The sequence below is a fragment of the Balaenoptera borealis genome (genome assembly GCF_965194805.1).
Source record: "Balaenoptera borealis genome assembly, chromosome: 1".
Taxonomy (NCBI): Eukaryota; Metazoa; Chordata; class Mammalia; order Artiodactyla; family Balaenopteridae; genus Balaenoptera; species Balaenoptera borealis.
Window position 1 is genome coordinate 81,685,078 of NC_138860.1, and position 22,800 is coordinate 81,707,877.

Sequence of the window (22,800 nt, forward strand, 5' to 3'; positions counted from 1 at the left end):
GTAAGTAGTGGTATCTATCAGCTGACATCCTTTAAAGACCTGTCATTCTTCCATGTTTTAAATAATACTTTGACTATCAAAAAAAAACAAAAAACAATGCAAATGTAATATACACAAATACAAATCTCATCACAAACACCTCAGTGTTCACTGTACTCATGATATGTTGTTTGGGGCTAATTATTTTCCCTGATCTTTATCTTCTCTCTGCCTTTCTAGATTATATTTCTGTAGTTTGGATTCTAATGATGCCTGTTTTCTTAATTGAAAATAAGAAAAGGGACACTCTGCTTGTATCTAAAATGATCTTGATGGTTTTCTACATTCATTCCTCATTTGTTAAATGCTGTGTTCCAAACTATTTGCCAGATGAGTAAAATACTTCTTATTTTTAAGAACTTCATATTCCCTTGGGAAAGTTCAGCTTGATAAGTCCTCTGAAACATTTTAAAACCCCAGAGAGCTATCAACTCACTATATCATTCAGTAAGAAGTAGTTCACAGAGTATAGTTGAGTTAGGTTTTGGACATTCAACAGTAGTTTGCAAGATGGAGAAGGGCGTTCCAGTTAGGATAGCATGTACCAAGGCACATACTAGGACGCAAAGACTTTTCATATATTAGAACAACTCAGAAGTTCACTTTTTCTGAAATGTAGTGGTGTTGTGGAAAATAAGCATTGTGTGATAGGGACCGTGGACTTTACTGACTCTTAAGATATTTATCCCACTAAGCTATAGGAAATTAAAAATACTATTTTTAGAAAAGGAAGTGCAAAGTGCGATTTTGTGTTTTAAGATAACTCTGGCAACAGAGTGGAAAATGAATTGAATGAGAGAGTTACTAATGGCAGAAATTCACAGTATCCATCAAAAGGTCATGAGGAATTCTTGAATTTAGGCAAGAAAAGAATGAAATGGAAAGAGGAACAGTTACATTTTAGAGATACATCTGACTTGGTAAGGTTAAAGTGATCAACATATAAACCACAACACTTTATTTTGCATTGAAAAGATCTTTCATTAATTTGCCACTGAGGTAGGTATCACATAAACTCTTTGTACTCCATTTCTGCTTCTTGGGTCATGAAAATGTTTTATTAGTTAGGCTTAGTTTCAGCTGCCAATGATAGGAAATCCTCTCAAATAACCAAGACTTTTTAAAGATAAACATTTATTTTCCTTTAATTTAAAAAAAGTTGTGAAGTACACAGTTCAGAGTTTTAACATGGTATCTTCACAGTGTCTTCAGGGACCTAGACTCCTTTTTTTCTGTTCTTCCATTTCAACACTAAGCTTGCATTCCTATGGTTACCTTTTGTTCCAACATAACTGCCATAAGGTCTTCATTACAGAGAGTATAAAAGAGGAAAAGGGAGTAAAAAACAAGTATTGTACCTTCTTTGTAAGGAAGCATTATGGAGTGAATGTGTTCCCCTGAAATTTCATATATTGAACCCCTAATCCCCAGTGTGATGATATTTGGAGATGGGGCCTTTGGGAAGTATTGAATAATTATAGGTTATTTGGGTGGAGCCCTCCTGAATGAGATTAACATCCTTATAAAGAGAGACACAGAGAGATGATTTCTCTCTCTACCATGTGAGTATCCAACAAGAAAGCAGTATCTGCAAGCCAGGAAGAGGGCTCTCACTTAGAACCCAACCCTGATCTTGGACTTCCCAACCTCCAGAACAGTGAGAAATAAAATTTTGTTACTTAGACTACCAAGTCTATGGTAATTCATTATAGCAGCTAATCTGACTAAGAAAGGAAACTTCAAAACCTCATTTACAGTTACTGACTGAAACATAGTCATGAACCATAATTCAGCCACAGGGAAGGCTAAGAAATAATGGTCATTATTCCAGGTGACAATGCCTGAAAAAAAATTAGCATTGTCACTACAAATGAGAAAATGAAAATGCATTTTGGGAAGATCTAATACAGTTACGATTTTAAAGGAATGTTTTTGCTGAATAGAAAAGCAGATATAAAGTTCTCTGCTAAAAACTATATTTCAAGTTTTTGTTTTTGTTTTTGGGGTTTTTTTTTTTACTTGGTTATACCGGGTCTTAGTTGCGGCATGTGGGTTCTTCGTTGCCAAGTGCGGGATCTTCGTTGCGGCATGTGGGATCTAGTTCCCCGACCAGCGATCGAACCCATGCTCCCTGCATTGGGAGCATAGAGTCTTAGCCACTGGACCACCAGGGAACTCACTGTAGTTAAAGTTTTACTTCTACTTTTTTACTAATGTACTTTTTCTGGATTAAATTCCTAAAAATGAGGGATTAATAATAAAATCAGACTGTGCCTCAAAAGATCAGTATCATCAACTACATTAGTGTTTTAAAATGTCTCTAGTCGGATAAAAGTCTTTCACTCTGAAAAGGACCTTGTTTATGTTAGAGCTAGCTCTTCATCTCATAGAAATAAATAAGAAGAAAATGGTTTATTTTGGAATATTTTTTAAAACGTAGACCAAATAATACAGGTGTGCATTCTTACAAGCTGTGAAGCCAATATATTTTTGTGGGCTGGCTGTTTTTTGTTGGTAGCAATTTGGGTGGGGATTGTTTGTTTTGTTTTTTAAATTAATAAACAATTATTCAGAGCAGTTTTAGGTTCACAACAGAATTGTTGGAAAGTATAGAGATTTTGCATATACCCCTCTCCTTATGCATGCACAACATCCCCTACTATGGACATCCTGCACCACAGTGGTACCTTTATTACAATCAATGAACCTGTACTGACACAGTATCACCCAAAGTTCATAGTAGGCATTAGGGTTCACTCTTGGTGCTGTGCATTCTGTGGGTTTTGGTAAATGTATAATGACATGTATCTAGCACAGTAGTGTCACAGAATAGTTTCATTGCCCTAAAAGTACTCCATGCTAGGGAAATTTGTTTTTTGGGTCACAGAATGGTACAAGGACATTGCAAGTTTACTCTTTTTTATATAAATCATTATAGGTTTTAAAAAACTGTGAGGGGAGTGTGTGATTCAATTAAAATTGGATCAAGATTAGACTCCAGTATCAGTATGGGAAATTAATTAGATGAGGAAATATTAGAAGTTAGAAGACCAGTTAGGAAGCAGGACACTTCTGTGGTTTTCCAGGATAGAAGTCATGTCATGAGCTGAGGTGATAGCTAAGGTGGCTGGATGTTGGAAAGGGTGGACTCTTCAACATTTTTTACATTAAAATTGAAATGAATTAAAGACTGATTGGATGGTAGGGAGTAAAGGATTAGGCCAGAGTCAGTGATGATCCCGATGTTTTGTTTTGTATTCCTAGGTGTATGATGATGTCATTAACTAATATACCAGATAAAAGTGGTACAGCCAGTACTCCTTGGTTTAAGAAAACCTCTATTACTGTGTGCATGTATATAGGCACCAAAGAATATCTTAGTATTATAGTCATCAAAATATTAACCTGTGTATTAGTTCTCTATGCCTGCTGTAATAAATTATTTAAGTTGCTTAAAGCAAGTCAAATTTATTTTATAGTCGAAATCGATCTCTCTAGGCTAAAATCAAGATGTTAGCATAGCTATGTTCCTTCTGGAGGCTCTAGGGTAGAATTCTTTTTCTTGCCTTTCCAGAATCAAGAGGCTACTTGCATTCCTTGGCTTGAGGCCCCTTCTGTCTTCAGAACCAGCAGTGACAAGTTGAATCCTCACATTGAATCACTTCAACATTGGTTCTGTTTTCACTTTTTTTTTTCCACTGACTGCCTCATTTTTGTTCCTCTTCCATTTATAAGGACCCTTGTGATTAAGTTGGGCCCAGCCAGATAATCCAGAATAATCTCCCTATCTCAAAATCAACAGATTAGAAACCTTAATTTCTTCTACATATTCCCAGCTTCTGGGGATTTTGATTTGGGGAGGGGGTTGCATATTATTGTGCCTGCTATACCCTTCTAGGTTATAGGATCTGGAATGGGGTAGTGAGGTTTTTACTTCTTATTTTCTATGTGTCTTTATTGCGTGAAGTTATAGAAATGCTATATTACTTTTGGAATTTAAATTTTATCTAATAGGAGTTTTAAAGAATATGAAATGTCAGCTATAAATCAGGTGAATTGGAGAGTGAACTTTAGACTTTAGAGTATACATTATGGTGAATAGCAAAATATCAAAAAATTAACACTACTTTGAAGGGAGCTTTTAGTTCTACATTTGTGGGGGAAGGTTTCTACTTTTAGTACTCCTAAAAGTACTGCCACTGTCGTGTAACGTTTTGGGCAGATTACTTAGTTTCTCTGGGAGTGGTAAAAATGAAGCTTGATGTATAAAGTGAAGCTGTTGAACTACACAGTTCATATCTTAAGATTATCCTGGCTCTCAGATACTGTGACTTCTAAGTTTTTTAAAATAAGAAACTCTCCTTATATACTTCCTTTAATTTATAGGCTACTTTTGAGCACTAAATCTATTACAGGAAATGGGATAACTGTAATTTTCAAGCTTACAGAATATTGCTTGTTTGCATGGGAATTATATATGTAAAATATAGATGTATTTATTATATATTATAGAACACTATATTATTATTTATGTTACATGTATAACACATAATGTTTACACTTAGCTGTCATTTCCTCAAAATAGTATGTATCTTTGGAAATAAAATGAAAGCATTGTGCCATCTTACATTTGATATATTATTTAAATTTTCAGAATGCTTTCATATTAAATCTGTGGGAAATGGTAAAGTAAGGGTTACTATCTACTATTTTAAGAAATTGACACAGAAAAGTTAAGGAACTTACTAAGTTTATAAAATTTATCATCGAAATCATTACTGGGGTTTTGAACACTTAGAGGTCTCACCACTCTTGTTTTACGACTGAATCATGCTGCTTGTCAGAAACTGAGGCTCAAAGGGTAGTGGATTAAAATTTCTTTGTTATAGATAATCTAGTGGTTAAGGTTGGATTAAACACCAGAATATGGTTAATTTTCCCCTGAAATGCTTTAGGAACATTCTAGGTTCTAAATTCAATTTAAATATAGGAGTGTGGACTGGATGAATGCTGAACCTTACACCATTCCCTGTATGAAATAGTTTTGAATTTTTATTTGTTAATTAATAAACTCTATTTTTTAGAGCAGTTTTAGGCAAAATGGAGCAGAAAGTTCAGGGATTCCCATATGTCCCTTGTCCCCATCCACACTCAGCCTCCCTCATTTCAGCTAGACCTAACCCTTTATTTGACAGATGAGAAAACTGAAGCTAATAAAAGGTTAAATGACTTGCTCAAGTCACACAGATCATGTTTAACAAAACAAGGTGAAAATTTCAGTTTATCTACTTTTATCTCAATCACTAAGAAAATGATGAAAATAACTTGAGTGAAGTATTTATTTATTTATTTATTTATTTATTTATTTATTGCAGTATAATTAACATACAAAATTATAGTGGCTTCAGATGTACAGCATAATGATTAGGTATTTGTGAATATTGCAAAATAATCACCACAATAAGTCTAGTTAAACTATGTCACTATGCATAGTGACAAAACTTTTTTTCTTGTGATGATAACTTTTGCAATATACTCTCTTAGCAACTTTCATATATGTAATACAGTATTATTAACTATAGTTACCATGCTGTATATTATATTACCATGACTTACTTCTTTTATAACTGGAAGTTTGTAGCTTTTGACTCCATTCACCCATTTGGTACCTCTTGCCTCTGGTGACCACCAGCCTGTTCTCTGTATCTGTGCGCTTGGTTGCGTGTGTGTGTGTGTGTGTGTGTGTGTGTGTGTGTGTGTGTGTAGGGGGGTGTTCATTTGTTTGTTCTTTGCTTTTTGTTTATTTGTTTAATATTTACTTATTTTTGGCTGCATCGGGTCTTAGTTGCAACATGAGGGATCTTTGTTGCGGCATGCAGGATCTTTCGTTGCAGCATGTGGGCTCTTCATTGCGGCATGCATGCTTCTCTCTAGTTGTGGCGCGTGGGCTTAGGTACCCCGCAGCATGTGGGATCTTAGTTCCCCGACCAGGGATCGAACCCGCGTCTCCTGCATTGGAAGGCGGATTCTTAACCACTGGACCACCAGGGAAGTCCCTCATTTGTTTGTTCCACATTCAGGCGAGATCATTCCGTAATTGTCTTTCTCTGTCTGACTTACTTCACTTAGCGTAATGCCCTCAAGGTTTGTCTATATTGTCGCAAATGGCAAGATTTCATTCTTTTTATGACTGAATAATAGTCCATTGTGTATTTGTGTATGTGTGTTTGTGTGTATATACTTACATATATAGCATTTTCTTTATCCATTCATCTCTCAATGGACACTTAGGTTGTTTCCCTATCTTGGCTATTGTAAATAACGTTGCAGTGAACATGAAGGTGCAGATATCTTTTGAAGGTAGTGTTTTTGTTTTCTTCAGATAAATACCCAGAAGTGGAATTGTTAGATCCTATGGTAGTTCTAGTTTTAGTTTTTGGGGAACCTCCATACTGCTTTTCCATAGTGGCTGTGCCAATTTACATCCCCACCAGCAGTGCACAAGGGTTCCCTTTTCTCCACAGCCTCACCAACACTTGTTATTTCTTGTCTTTTTGATAATAGCCATTCTGACAGGTGTGAGGTGATAGCTCATTGTGGTTTTGATTCGCATTTCCCTGATAATTAGTGATATTGAACATATTTTCATGTACCTGTTGGTCTTCTGTATGTCTTCTTTGGAAAAATGTCTATTTAGAGCATCTGCCCATTTTTTAATCAGACTGTTTGGGTTTTTGGCTCTTGAGTTGTATGAGTCCTTTATAAATTTTGGATATTAACCCCTTGTCAGATATAATTTGCAGATATTTTCTCCCGTTAAGTAGGTTTCCTTTTCGTTTTGTTGATGGTTTCCTGTGCTGTGCAGAAGCTTTTTAGTTTGCTTATCTTTGCTTTTGATGCCTTTGCTTTTGGTATCATATCCAAAAAAATCATTGCCAGGACCAGTGTCCCGAGTAACATTTTTTAAAACAAGAGTAGCTTCGTGTTTTTAATTAACTCTATTGTGGTTAAATATACATGGCATAAAATTTACTATTTTAATCATTTTAAGTGCACCATTCGGTAGCATTAAGTACATTACCTTGTTGTGCAGACATCACCACTGTCCACCTCCAGAACTTTTTCATCATCTCAAACTGAATTGTTTTGTTTCTAAAGTATGAATTCTGGTATCGCATCCACGCTACCCAAGTGTGATGATATATGTAAAACCACTGGCATACAGTAGGCACTCAGAGTAAATCTTAGTTGTTTCTTCTGCGTATCACTCTCCGAAAGAGTTGTTTCCCGTCTCCTAAAAGATGTTTCCTATCCTCTTTTTTTTCATAAATAATTTTATTGAGATGTAATTCACATATCATACACTTAACCTATTTCAAGTGTACAAGTCAATAGTTTTTGGTATATTACATTATTAATTTTTTAAATTGTAAAATACTTATAAAATTTGCCACTTTAGCTATTTTTAAGGTTACACTTCAGTGGCATTAATTATATTCACAATGTTGTACAACATTTACCACTGTCTGTTTCCAAAATTTTTTCATTACCTCAAATAGAAACTCTATAATAATTAAGCAAAAACTCTCCACTCCTTCTAAAACTCTCCACAGCACATAATAATGTGTAATGTACTTTCAGTCTCTATAATTTGCCTCTTCTGGGTACCCCATGTTAATGAAGCATACACAGTATTTGTGGTTTTTGGTCTGGATTATTTTACTTAACATCTCTTTAACTTTCATTCATGTTACCATGTATCAGAACTTCATTCCTTTTTCTGGCTGAGTAACATTCCATTGTATGTACATACCACATTTTGTTCCTCTGTTAATGGGCGCTTTGGTTGTTTCTGCCTTTGGGTATTGTGAACAATGCTGCAGTGAACATTGGCATACATTTATCTGTTCAGGTTCCTGTTTCCAGTCCTTTGTGTGTAAACTTATGGTTGAAATTGCTAGACCATATGGTAATTCTACATTTAGCTTTTATTTATTTATTTATTTATTTTTAATTTTTTTTGTTTATCCCCACAAGGCCTCAAAAAATTGTAGCAGCAGTCATGCTTTTCCCTCCCCAGATGAATCTTTAGTAAAAGGCAAAAGATTTATTAGATTATGAAGAGAAGCATGAGTATACATTTAGCTCTTAAAAGAACCACCAAACTTTTCCACAGTGGCTGTACCGAGCGTTCATTGTACAGTTAGTTACTGATTTGGGATCTTTCTTCTCTTTTAATTAATGTGTTTTCACATAAAAATTTTCCTCTTAAAACTGCTTTTACTGCATCACATAAGTTTTGTTCTGTTTTTGTTTTCATTCATTTCAAAGTATTTTCTAGTTTCCCTTTTGATTTTTTTTTTTGACCCATTGGTTGCTTAAGAGTAGAGTATGTTGTTTAATTTCCACACGTAAGTGAATTTTTCAGTTTTCCCTCATGTCTAGTCTCATTCCTTTGTGATCAGAAAAGATATTCTGTATGGTTTCAATCCTTTTTAATGTATTGACTTCTTTTGTAGCCTAACATATGGTCTATCCTAAAGAATGTTCCATGTGCACTTGAGAAAACTATGTAATCTGCTGTTGTTGGGTAGAGTGTTGTTTCTATTTCTGTTAGATCTGATTGGTTTATAATGTTGTTCTAATACTTATTGATCTTCTGTGTGGTTGTTCTGCCAACTCTTATTGTACAACTGTCTATTTCTCTCTTAAATTCTGTCAGTGTTTCCTTCATATATTTTGGGTCCTCTGATGTTTGGTGAATATTTTTTTATAATTGTTATAGCTTTGTGGTGAATGGACTCTCTTGTCAATATATAATGTTTGTCTCTTGTAACGGTTTTTTACTTAAAGTCTCTTTTTCTGATATTAGTATAATCTCCTTATCTCTCTTTTGGTTACTATTTGCATGGAATATTTTTTCCATCCTTTCATGTTCATCCAGTTCCCATCTTTGGATCTAAAGTGAATCTCTTGTAGACAGCATGTATGTAGTTAGATCATGTTTCGTATTCATTTTGCTCCTCTCTACCTTTTGACTGGAAAGTCTCATCTGTTTACATTTATAGTAATTACTAATAAGAAAGGATTTATGCTTGCCATTTAGTTTTCCATGGGTTATAGCTTTTTGTCCCTCATTTCCTCCTTACTGCCTTCTTTTGTACTTAGCTGATCTTCTTGTAGTTACCTGTTTGATTCCCTTCTCATTCCCTTTTGTGTATATTCTATAGCTATTTTATCTGTGGTTACCATGGAGATTACATATAACTTCCTAAGGATATAACTCTGTAATTTGAATTGATACCAACTTAACTTCAGTCACATACAAAAATGCTATTCCTGTAAAGCTCCATGCCTTCCTTTTATATTATTGATATTACAAATTACATCTTTATTCATTTTGTGCCCTAAAACATACATTTATAATTATTTTTTATGTATTTGTCTTTTATTTTTTTTAATTTTTTTATTTTTGGCTGCGTTGGGTCTTCATTGCTGTGCACGGGCTTTCTCTAGTTGTGGCGAGTTGGGGCTGTTCTTCGTTGTGGTGCACATGCTTCTCATTGCGCTGGCTTCTCTGTTGCAGAGCACAGGCTCTAGGCGCATGGGCTTCAGTAGTTGTGGCATGCAGGCTCAGTAGTTGTGGCTTGTAGGCTCAGTAGTTGTGGCGCATGGGCTTAGTTGCTCCGCAGCATGTGGGATCTTCCCAGACCGGGAATCGAACCCGTGTCCCCTGCAATGGCAGGCGGATTCTTAACCACTGTGCCACCAGGGAAGTCACTGCATTTGTCTTTTAAATCCTGTTTTCTATACTCTTTTCTCTGCAGTCACCCATCATGATTAAACTAAGAGCCTCTTGCCTCTTTTTTTCCTAGAAAAAAATAAAAGTCTTTTTGTTTTGTTTTGTTTTTTGGCCCCATGGCATGTAGGATTTTAATTCCCCGACCAGGGATTGAACCCGTGGCCCCTGCAGTGGAAGCGCAGAGTCTTAACCACTGGACCGCCAGGGAAGTCCCAAAAGTCATTTTTTAAATAATAATAAAAAATAAAGATTGCATTAACAGAGATGATTAAAGAACTTTCCACATGTGATTTGGCTCCTAATGTGGAGTAGAACATATCAGGCCATCACTGTATATTGTCAGGAATTATAAATCATGATTTATGAAAGTTCAATGAAAGTTCAGTTTGCCTCTTAGAGATAGAGAAGCATTGGGAGGGAATCCATAACCACATTTACATTCCGTTCTATTTTTTATAGAAGCTTGGTTATGTCCAGTCTTACGGCTAAGGAAAATGTGTTTGTATCTGGCAGCAGCTCTGTTGCTCTAGCTCCCTCTAGTGATAATAAAGTGGCTTCATTAGCAATTACTATTCCTCACTTGACTGTTCTTTAATACAGGCCTGATGGACTTTTAATAACAAGATTTAATATATTTTAGTAAATAACAAGATTTAAGATACTTCAAAAAATTATATCCCATTCATACAATGGAATATTATTCAGCCTTAAAAAAGAAGGAATTTGGACATCTCCTACAATATGGATGAACCTTGAAAATATTATGCTAAGTGAAATGAACCAGTCAGAAAAAGACAAATACTGTTTGATTCCACTTATAAGAGGTACCTAGAGTAGTCAAATGCATGGAGAGAGAATGGAGAATGGTGGGTGCCAGGGGCTGGTGGCAGTTATTGTTTAATGGATACAGAGTTTCAGTCTTACAAGATGAAGTGTTCTCTAGATGGATAGTAGTGATGGTTGTACAACAGTGTGAATGTACTTAATACCACTGAGCTGCACACTTAAGATTGGTTAAAATGGGAAATTTTATGTTATATATATTTTACCAGGAACACTTTGCAGGAGATCTGTTACCTCAAGTTCTGAGATATCCCTCTATTCTGTTATTGAGAGTGGAAAATGATATAGCCTTCCCTTAGGAAATGTGTGTCTCAAACTGTAAATACTATCAGAGTTCAAGGAAGAGATTAGGAAAATACAATTTTGTGATGAAAATTGGGAATTAACATATCTTAAAGTGTAGAAATTACAAATGACATCATAATTGCTATAGTAATGATGGTATTATTGTGAACTAGAAATTTGGGAAGTGAAATAATACTTCTTTAAAATACTTTTTAATAGACATGTAGTCATGTTTTCTCTGTAAAAACAGTGTTAGCACTTTCCAACCTGAACATACCTTAGAAATTACCTAATTCACCTCCCTTAAGCCCTAGATCAGTAAATCTTGCATATGCATACAATGGGACTACCTTCCCAGATTAAACGGTTTTATTTTTTTCACAATGTTTTTGTTTGTTTTTTTGTTTGTTTGTTTGAAAATACTCAAATCTCTGGCAAAATTAACACCCATATACCCTACCTAAATTTATCAACATTTTGCCACATTTACTTTAATTCTCTCTATACACACATTTACATTTTTGCAGGGGAAAAGATTTTTGTCCGGTGAAAATTTTGAAAGTAAGTTGCAGACTGAATTTCCCAAATTCACCCCTATGCATTTCAGAAGTTATCACCTTAGAACTAGGATACTCTCCTACCTAATCTTAATACCATTATCATATCTAAGAAAATAAGTAGGACTTCCCTGGTGTGCAGTGGTTAGGAATCCGCCTGCCAGGGGACACGGGTTTGACCCCTGGTCCGGGAAGATCCCACATGCTGCGGAGCAACTAAGCCTGTGTGCCGCAACTACTGAGCCTGCGTGCCTCAACTACTGAAGGCTGTGTGCCTAGAGCCCGTGCTCTGCCACAAGAGAAGCCACCGCAATGAGAAGCCCGTGCACCACAACGAAGAGTAGCCCCCGCTCGCCGCAGCTAAAGAAAAACGCACGCAGAGCAACGAAGACCCAACACAGCCAAAGATAAAATAAATTAATTAATTTTTTTAAAAAAAGCAGTATAATAGTAATATCATTAATATACAGCCCATACTTATATGTTCCCTATTGTCCTAAAATTATCTTTTATTTCAGTTTATTTTGTTTTCTTTTAACGTGGGATCCAAACAGATAACATGTGTTACACCTGATTGCTAGCTATGTGTATTATTTTAATCTATAATATAACCTATCTTTTGTTTTTTATGAGATTGATCCTTTTGAGGAACTTAAGCTTGTTGTGCTACATTCCACAATTTTTAAGTTATTTCTTCATGATTAGATTTAGGTTAAATCTTGGTGGGAATATTACATATGTGATATTTCGTACTTCTAATTGCATCCCACTTATGTTTCACTGTTGGTTATGCCATGTTTGATCACTTGGTTAAGGTGTGGTATCCACCAGATCTCTCCAATGTAAAGATACATTTTTACTATTGTAAATTAGTAAATCATGGGGTGATAGTTGAGGCTGCGGCTTCTTCTCTAGCAGTCTTTTTTTTTTAATCTAATATTTTAGCATCCATTATGATCTTTGACTAAACTGGTGAGTACATTGTTAGTTGCAAACTGGTAATTTTCTAATTCTGTCATTTCTTCAACATTTATTAGCTGATATGTTTCTGGGAAGATGAGCTTTGACTTTTCTTCCCTTTACACACTCAGAATTTCTCTTTTGTTTTGAGTATTGTATGAACTCATAAAAATTTTTAATATATCATAATCCAATACCATCATTTTGTGGAGACATGCTCAAATTTCCCAAATTTTAATCACAGAAGACACTTTAAGCTGGGTCCTGTTTCTTTTAGACATAACCTCATTCATCTTTGAGCATTTCCCTGCTTTCTGTCATAGAAAGGTATCATTCACCCTGGTTCTTTTGTTTGTTTTGGCATTTGCTTTTACTTCTTTGCTGTTGTTTATCAGATTTACCTTGTTCTTTCCTTGCCTCAGATCAGGAATCAGTTATTTCACTCAAGAAGTTTTGGTTTCTTTTCTTTTTCTTTTTTTTTTTTTATATTTATTTATTTATTTGGTTACGCCGGGTCTTACTTGCGGCAGGGGGGCTCCTTAGTTGCGACCCACCAGCTCCTTAGTTGTGGCATGTGAACTCTTAGTTGTGGCATGCATGTGGGATGTAGTTCCCTGACCAAGGATTGAACCCAGGCCTCCTGCATTGGGAGCATGGAGTCTTAACCACTGTGCCACCAGGGAAGTCCCTGGTTTCTTTTAATGGGAATTATTTAGAAATCAAAATCTGGGTACTTGGTATGCTGTTTGCTACTAGGTTGTCATCGTTCCTGAGGTGTGGCAATGCTTTTAGTCTCTTTCAGAACCAGGAAATAAATAAGTATATATATGCACACACATACAAGTATTAATTTTCTATTACTGTGTAACACATTACCACAATTTTAGCAGCTTAAAACATTACCCATTTATTATCTCACAGATTCCCTGGAATTTTAGGAGTCTAGACATTTCTGCTGTATGTCTCACAAGGCTGGAATCAAGGTAGCAGCCAAATCTGTGATCTCATCTGAGACTTGAGGTTCTTATCCATGCTCATATTCATTTTATTGGAGTTGTAGAACTCAGTGGTGTCTTGCTTCTTCTAAGCTACTAAGAAAGAGAGTATGCTTCTTTAAGTCTCTAAGCTCAAGGAAAGCCTAAGCCTTCAGTGTTTTTCTCACCATTTTTCTATCAGGTTGTTAGTCTTTTTTTTTTTCCCTTGGCTTTTAAGAGTTCCTTATATATTAAGGAGATTTGCCCTTTGTCTGTGATATAAATTGCAACTATATTTTTTGTCAGTTTGTTATTTGTCTTTTGTGCTTATTGGCTATATGTCTTTTGTTATTCCAGTAGCATACTGCGTTGAATACTGAAATATGATGCCTCTAACTTCGGCTCTTCTGGCTTCTTCCAACTTTGTTTGGCTAATTCTGGGTCCTTTGCTATTTCCATATGAATTTCAGGATCAACTTGTTGATTTCTGCAAAAAAAAACAGCTGGGATTTTGAAAAAAAAAATGTAGATTAATTGGAGAGTTTTATATCTTACCAATATTAAGTATTTTGATCCATGAACATGGGATGTCTTTCTAGTTATTCAATTCTTTTAAAATTTCTTTTAACAGTATTTTTTAGTTTTCAGTATGTAAGTCTTGTAAGTACTTTTGTCAAACATACTCCTAAGTATTTTATTCTTTTGATGTTATTGTAAATGGAATCTTTAAATTCCATTTTATATATTTATTGCTAGTGTATAGAAATACACTTGATTTTTGTATATTGATTTTATATCCTGCAAGCCTTGCTGAACTCAATTAATAGTCCTAATAGTATTTTAATGGATTCTGTAGTTTGACTCTGGACTTTGCATATGATGATGATTTTTATCATACAAAGGTCCATATTTTCATGTAGTCAAATTTTTGTTTTGTTTTTGTTTGTATTGTGCTTCTGGATTTTGGATCATTATTAGAAAAGTTTCCCCACACCCAGGTTTTTTTTTGTTTGTTTTTTTTTAATTTATTTATTTATTTATTTATTTTTGGCTGTGTTGGGTCTTCGTTTCTGTGCGAGGGCTTTCTCTAGTAGTGGCAAGTGGGGGCCACTCTTCATCGCAGTGCGCGGGCCTTTCACTGTCGCGGCCTCTCCTGTTATGGAGCACAGGCTCCAGACGCACAGGCTCAGTAGTTGTGGCTCACGGGCGTAGTTGCTCCGCGGCATGTGGGATCTTCCCAGACCAGGGCTCGAACCCCTGTCCCCTGCATTGGCAGGCGGATTCTCAACCACTGCGCCACCAGGGAAGCCCTCCCAGGTTTTAAAAGAACTAAGAAATTCAGCCTTATTTTCTTCTAGTAATTTTTAACTTTGATTTTTACATCTAGTTCCCAGATCTGTTTGGAATTTTTCTGGTATATAGTATTAGGCTAGGCTGTACTCATTGGCTAAACTGAAGAGAGTTAGTCCTTACTGAGTGCCCACTATGTGCCAGTTGCTGTGTTAAGCACTTTACATATATTATCTCATTTAATCTTGTGAAAGACCAGATACTGTTATTGAAGAAGCTAAGCCTTAGAGAGAGTAAGTAATTTGTCCAGTGTTACACAGGTAGTAGGTGACATAGCTAATATTTGTACGTGGGCAATAATTGGCTGCAATACTTATACCTGTTGCCACTTTGCCTCTAACTTAAATACTGTTGGATTGTTTAAAAAAAAAAATTGACTTGTCTGGAACATTTCATTAATTTCTACTTTAGATGGAATGTTCACTCTAGATAAGCATGTATATTTTACATTACATACTTCATGAGATAAGACATTAGGGCTGATAAAGTTTATGTAGTAATCTGGAAATATAATTTTAACTTTTATCTAAAAATGTTGTGCTCCTCAAAGTTTTTTTTTTTTTTTAATTTTTTTTTATTTATTTATTTTATTTTTAGCTGTCTTGGGTCTTCGTTTCTGCGCGAGGGCTTTCTCTAGTTGGGGCGAGCGGGGGCCACTCTTCATCGCGGTGCACGGGCCTCTCATTATCGCGGCCTCTCTTGCTGCGGAGCACAGGCTCCAGACGCGCAGGCTCGGTAATTGTGGCTCACGGGCCTGGTTGCTCCGTGGCATTTGGGATCTTCCCAGGCCAGGGCTCAAACCGGCGTCCCCTGCATTGGCAGGCAGATTCTCAACCACTGCGCCACCAGGGAAGCCCTCCTCAAAGGTTTTAAATTGTGAGGTAAACTAGTTCCAATTGGAGGGTTAGGGAAATTACATTACATTTTGGCATTACAAAAAAACATGCTTTTATATCCTCCCTCTACAAATTTCACATCCCCAGGACAAAAGTTCTGCCATGATGTTCATGAAGGAACATTGAAGGGGTTTATGCTCCGGTTGTCTGTAGATGGTGTTCAGAATATTTTAACCCTGGTATGATCTTAGTTACCTTTCAATATGATTCTGGGCCATTTCTCCCTATGGATAGTTGGTTGTGCTAAGATCATGTAAATTTGTGTTAATCTAAATAAAATTAGTAAAATAAATCTGTTACAGAAAATAGTGTAGGTTGGTAAAGTGTGTTGAGAGAAATGTTAACATCTTCAGCAAGGTAGTTTATGAAAATAGTATTTTCAGAAGTTTAACTACCAGTGGAATACAGAATAGATTGTCTAAGGAGAAAGAGGCTAGATTCAAGTGATTCTTAAATCCAGTAAGGGTAATGCATCAAGTTGTGGTTATAGAACTCAAATCCTTACTCCTTCACTTACTAGTTATATGAATTGGGGCATATTACTGAACCTATGTCCTCAGTGTCCTCATCTAAAAAAATGGCGTGATGAAAAGTACCTACTTCATAGAGTTTTGTGAGTTAAATGCTTGACATTTATGAAGTAAATATTCAATAAATTTTTTCAATGTCTAACTCCATTGTCACTAATTTGTGATCTAGGAAAAAATTAACCCTTATAAGACTTACTTTCTCTTGCATACAGTAATATGATATCCTCAGGATTGTTATTCCTCTACTCAGATTTTCTTTGAGATATAGTCGTCTCATGGTATCTGTGGGGGATTGCTTCCAGACCCCCACCCCACAGATACCAAAATGCACAGAGGCTCAGTTCCCTTATGTAAAATAGTATAGTGCAGTCTGCCCTGTGTCTCTGCGGGTTCCCCATACGCAAATAGGGAGGGCCAACTGTGCACTTATTTCCTACATTATAGAATCCAAAATTCTTAAATAATATTTAAGACCCACCATGATCTAGTATAACCTGTTTTTCTAGTCTTATCTCCAGTTACACTCCTGAAATATTCATTCCTTTAACTACAGCATCTGATAATTTCCCCCAATTTCTCCATCCTCCACTTTACTCTTGGTGCTTGTCCTAGGTGTTTGCCGTAAGTGGTAAAAACTACCTGACCACTAGCCTTTTACTTGCCAAATGCCATTCATCCTTTCAGACTTTACTCAAGGTTTGAAATACTCCCTCATTAAATAAAAGTTGCCTTAATTCTCCTGTAGTTGAGATTAATTTTACTTTTCTTTTCCCTTTTGTAAAGCTTAGTAGCACCTTAAGAGTTTTATCACCTTCTAATATTTAAACTAGGCATATATGCATACATGTTTGTTCCTCCACCAGACTGTAAGCTTCTTTTGGCCATGAGTATGCTTTGTGCCTCCCATGTGCCTTGAAACTATCAGTCCATTTTCTATATTATGAAAAAGAAGTAACCAACTGCCTGAATTTCTAAAAAATGTATGACTTAAATTTTCCTTAGAAAAATTTTAAATGCTAAGAGCAGCATCTGCCCTCTTATTTGGTAACAAATATGTGAGGAAATTATTATTTGTCTATCCTTTTCATTTTCACCCAAGAAAGACATTCCAAAATGTAGTAAATGCCAAATTTTTTCTTAAAAAGTTTGTTGTGTATGTGTATGAAAAACATTGTTTCTGTGATCAACTATTATTACATTATAATTTGTATACTCCCTTGACATTTACCAAGATCTTTTACATAGTTTTTATTTGTCATTTATATTTAAGCGCATCTAAGTCATAGTCCTAAACTTAGAGATTAAAATCACAACAGTCTTTACAAATATGTTCTACTATGTTTTCCAGTAGAACAGTGTTTTAACTCCTCCAATACAGTTTTTCTTACCTTTCAGTATGATTTTGGTCCTATTTTCCCTGTGGTTATTTGGTGCTAAAGAAATTTATTCTTATTTAAACATTAGTCTAAATAAGTTTTTACTACCAAAGTAAATGAATTTATTGCAAAAACTTGGTTTAATATTTTCCCAAAGCATATCATATATTTATTATTTATTTTTATGCATGGTGGGTGATAACCTAAAGAAGATTGCAAGATTTTACAGAAGCATTATATACCTTTCACCCAGATTCATCAAATGTTGATTTCTGCCACATTTCTTTCTCTACCTCCCTTCCTGCCTGCTTTCTTTCTCTTAAACACACAGAGACATTTTTTTTCTCAGTTTTTTGATAAAAAGTTATAGACATTTTAACCAGTGACTCAGAAATATTTCAGCATGTATTTCCTATGAACCAGGACATTTTCTTCAGGATCTTAACAGCACTACAATACTATTATCTGATACACAGTTAGTAATCACATTTCACTAATTGTGTCAATTATGTCCTTTATAACATTTTTTTTCTGCAGTGATTCAGGATCCAGTATATAATTATGCATTGCATTTAGTTGCCATGTCTCTTTATTCTCCTTTAATTTGGAACACTTCTCCAGCCTTTGTCTTTCATCATACTGACATTTCTTTAAGAGTACAGAGGAGTTGTTTCATAGAAGGTTCTTAAATTTGAGTTTGATGTTTCTTCATGAGTAGATTAAGGTTGTCAGGAATACCACAAAAATAATGTTTTCTTCTCAGTGAATCAAATCAGGAAGCACATGATATCATTGTGTAATTGATGATACTAACTTTGGTCATTCAGTCACTGTGATGTCAACCACAGCAATGTTCAAATATGCAATATAATATAGTCACCATACTATATATTACATCTACAGGAATTATTTATTTTATAACTAGAAGTTTGTACCTTTTGACCACCTTAACCATTTCATCCCTCCCCACCCCCCATTTCTGGCAACCATCAAATCTATTCTCTGTGTCTGTGAGTTTGATGTTGTTTTTATTTTGTTCTTTTTTTTTTTTTAATAGAGTCCACATATAAGTGAGATCATATGGTGTTTGTCTTTCTCTATCTGACTTATTTAGCATCATGCCCTCAAGGTCCATCTGTATTGTCTCAATGACAGGGTTTCCTTCTTTTTAATGGCTAAGTAATACTCCATTCATCTGTGTGTCTGTTTTTTGTGCCAATACCATACTGTTCTGATTCCTTTAGCTTTGTAATACAGTTTGAAATCAGGAAGTGTGATGCCTTCAGCTTTGTTCTTCTTTCTCAAGATTGCTTTGGCTATTCGGAGTCTTCTGTGGTTCCATACAAATTTTAGGATTGTTTGTTCTTTTTCTGTGAAAAACGCCGTTGGGATTTTTTTTATTATTGCATTGAATCTGTAGATTGCTTTGCGCAGTTATGGGTATTTTAACAATATTAATTCTTCCAGTCCATGAGCATGAAATATCTTCTCATTTATTTGTATTTTTTTCTATTTCTTTCAGCAGCATCTTATAGTTTTCAGCATACAGGTCTTTTACCTCCTTGGTTAAATTTATTCCTAGGTATTTTATTATTTTCAATGTTATTACAAGTGCAATGGTTTTCTTAATTTCTCTTTATTTATTTGGTTGCGCTGGGTCTTAGTTGCAGCAGGTGGGCTTCTTAGTTGCGGCTCGTGGGCTCCTTAGTTGTGGCTCACTGGCTCCTTAGTTGCAGCACACAGGCTCCTTAGTTGTGGCACACAACCTCTTAGTTGCAGCATGCATGTGGGATCTAGTTCCATGGCCAGGGATTGACCCCAGGCCTCCTGCATTGGGACCACAGAGTCTTAACCACTGCACCACCAGGGAAGTCCCTAATTTCTTTTTCTGATAGTTATTAATGTATAGATACACAATTGATTTTTGAATTTTGATTTTACTAAATTTGTTTATCAGTTCTAACAGTTTTTTGGTGAAGTCTTTGGGGTTTTCTATGTATCATATCATATTATCTGCAAATAGAGATAGTTTCACTTCTTCCTTTTATATTTGGATGCCTTTTATTTCTTTTTCTTGACTAATTGCTCTGCTTATAACCTCCAGTACTATGTTGAATAAAAACGGTGAGTGTGGGCATTCTTGTCTTGTTCCTGATCTTAGAGTAAAAGCTTTCATTCTTTCATCGTTGAGTATGATGTTAGTTGTGGGCTTGTCATAAATGGCCTTTATTATGTTGAGGAACATTCCTTTACCCACTTTGTTGAGCTTTTTTTTTTTCTAATTTATTTTTTTATTTTTTATTTTGGCTGCATCAGGTCATAGCTGCGGCACACAGGATCTCAGGATCTTTCGTTGCGGTGCACGGGTTTCTCTCTAGTTGTAGCATGTGGGTTTTTCTCTCTGTAGTTGTGGCACACGGGCTCCAGAGCGCGTGGGCTCTGTAGTTTGCAGCACGTGGTCTCTCTTGTTGAGGTGCACAATCTCAGCATATGTGGCACGCAGGCTTAGTTGCCCCGTGGCATGTGGGATCTCAGTTCCCGACCAGGGATTGAACCCATATCCCCTGCATTAGAAGGTGGATTCTTTACCACAGTACCACCAGGGAAGTCCCCTTGTTGAGCATTTTTATCATAAATGGATGTTGAATTTTGTCAAATGGTTTTTCTCCATCTAAAGAGATAATCATGGGATTTTCCTGGTGGCGCGGTGGTTAAGAATCTGCCTGCCAGTGCAGGGGACACGGGTTCGACCCCTGGTCTGGGATGATCCCACATGCTGTGGAGCAACTAAGCCCATGCACCACAACTACTGACCCTGCACTCTAGAGCCCACGAGCCACAACTACTGAGCCCATGTGCTGCAACTACTGAAACCCACGTGCCTAGAGCCCGTGCTCCACAACAAGAGAAGCCACTGCAATGAGAAGCCTGTGCACTGCAACGAAGAGTAGCCCCCGCTTGCTGCAACCAGAGAAAGCCCGCATGCAGCAACGAAGACCCAACACAGCCAAAAATAAATAAATAAATTGATTTATTTATTTTAAAAAATTAAAAATAAAATTAAAAAATTAAGAGATAATCATATGATTTTTATCCTTTATCTTGTTGTTCTGGTATATCACATTGATTTTGCAGATGTTAGACCATCCTTGCATCCCTGGAATAAATTCCACTTGATCATAAAGTACAATCCTTTTAATATATTGTTGAATTTAGTTTGCTAATGTTTTGTTGAGGATTGTTGCATGTGTTTTCGTCAAGGTTATTAGCCTGTAATTTTTTTTTCTTGTAGTGTTCTTATATTGTTTTGGTATCAGGGTGATGCTGACCTCATAAAATGTGTCAAGAAGTGTTTCCTTCTCTTCTATTTTTTGGAAGTGTTTGAGAAGGATTTATATTAATTCTTCTTTATTGTTTGGTAGAATTCACCAGTGAAGCCCTCTGTTCCTGGATTTTTGTTGTTGGGAGGTTTTGATTACTGATTCAATCTCCTTACTAGTTATCTGGCTGCTTAGGTTTTCTATTTTTTTCACAATTCCGTCTTGGTAGGTTGTATGTTTCTAGGAATTCATCCATTTCTTCTAGGTTGTCCAGTTTATTGGCATATAATTGTTTGCAGTAGTATCTTATGATCTTTTGTGTTTCTGAGGTATCAGTTATAATGTCTCCTCTTTCATTTCATTTTGTTTATTTGAGTCTTCTCTTTTTCTGGGTGAGTCTAGCTAAAACTTTGTCTATTTTGTTTATATTTTCAAAAAATCAGTTCTTAGTTTCATTGATCTTTTGTCTTTTTAGTCTCTATTTCATTTATTTCCACTCTGATCTTTGTTATTTCTTTCCTTCTTTGGCCTTAGTATGTTCCTTATCTGGTTCCTTGAGTTGTAAAGTTAGGTTGTTTATTTGAGATTTTTCTTGGTTTCTTAATTTATCGCTATGAACTTCCCTCTTAGAACTGCTTTTGTGGCATCCCATAAGTTTTGGTATGTTGCATTTTCATTTGTTTCAAGATTTGTTTTATATCTCTTTTTTTTCATTGACCCTTTGGTTGTTGAGTAGCATTGTTGTTTAATCTCCACATATTTGTGAATTTTCTAGTTTCCTTCTTGTAATTGTACTTTTATACTATTATGGTGGAGAAAATGCTTGATAAGACTTCAGTCTTATTAAGTTGATTAAGATTCTTTTTTGTGACCTAACATATGATCTGTCCTGGAGAATGTTCCACGCGCACTTGAGAATACTATGTATTTTGTTTCTTTGGGATGGAATATTTTGTATATATCTGTTAAGTCCACCTCAGTGTGTTTAATTAGAAGCCTACCCCTTGAGGCCACAGCTACGAAGATAATAAGCTAATAAGCCTCTTTCATGGAAAGACTGGGCATTTCTGTCTGCTGCCTCTTCTCTGTGCCCTGAGGTGGGGGTGGGAGGTAGCTAGTTAAGAACTGTTTCTCTGTTTGTTACAGTGCTATGGGGCCTGTGATTCTAAGCCCCGCTGCCCACCGGAGCCAGGTGATCAAGGGATGTCCCCAGGTTGGCAGCTGCAAAAACCAGGGCTCCAGACATGTGCACAAACTCCTTTGTAGGCAATACCATTGACCTGGAGTGAGGCAGAGGGATAATACAGAGACCTGGAGGCTGGTAGGTGCAGAGGCTGGCATCTACCAGCCTCCGCAGTCTTTGGAGAATATCTTAGTCTGCCCCCCTAGATGTGTGTTATGTTAGATACCTGCCCCTCAGGTCAGAGATTTAAGATAATCAAATGGCCTCTTTCACAGAAAGACTGGGTGTGTTTCAGTCACCTCCCTCTGCACTGTGTGCTGGGAGGTTAGCCACAGTGAATTCATGCAAGCCCTTTCAGAACTGTTTCTCAGTTTGCTGTTGGAGTACCAGATGTGGGGTTCAAAGCTTTTGCTCCTCAGGGAGAAGCTTGGAGTTGTGAATGCCCTCCTGATTGTGGATTGCTGTTCCATGGATGAGGTTTGCAGTGAGACTGTGATCTCGGCCTCTCCTAACCATTTCAATGTGGTTTTTTTCTTGTTAGCCCAATGTGTACGAGTCACTCAGCTACTTTTAGGGTTCTTTCAGAGGAAATTGTTCTGCAGGTAACTTGTAGGTTCACAGTGTCTCTGGGAGGAGGTGAGTTCAGGATCTTCCTTCATCTCCATCTTGAACCAAAAGCCTACAT

At 36.2% G+C, this 22,800-nt stretch overlaps 1 protein-coding gene and 1 long non-coding RNA gene across 15 annotated transcripts in view; both read left to right on the top strand.

Moving 5' to 3' along the window:
- Positions 1-22,800, top strand: part of ASH1L (ASH1 like histone lysine methyltransferase) — a 210,429-nt gene that overhangs the window by 99,993 nt on the left and 87,636 nt on the right. The gene's annotated exons all lie outside the window — the stretch shown is intronic.
- On the top strand, positions 7-15,351 carry LOC309616515. The gene is made up of 3 exons (XR_014237511.1): positions 7-5,775; positions 5,806-14,458; positions 14,778-15,351. It is a non-coding gene; the product is annotated as an uncharacterized lncRNA (long non-coding RNA).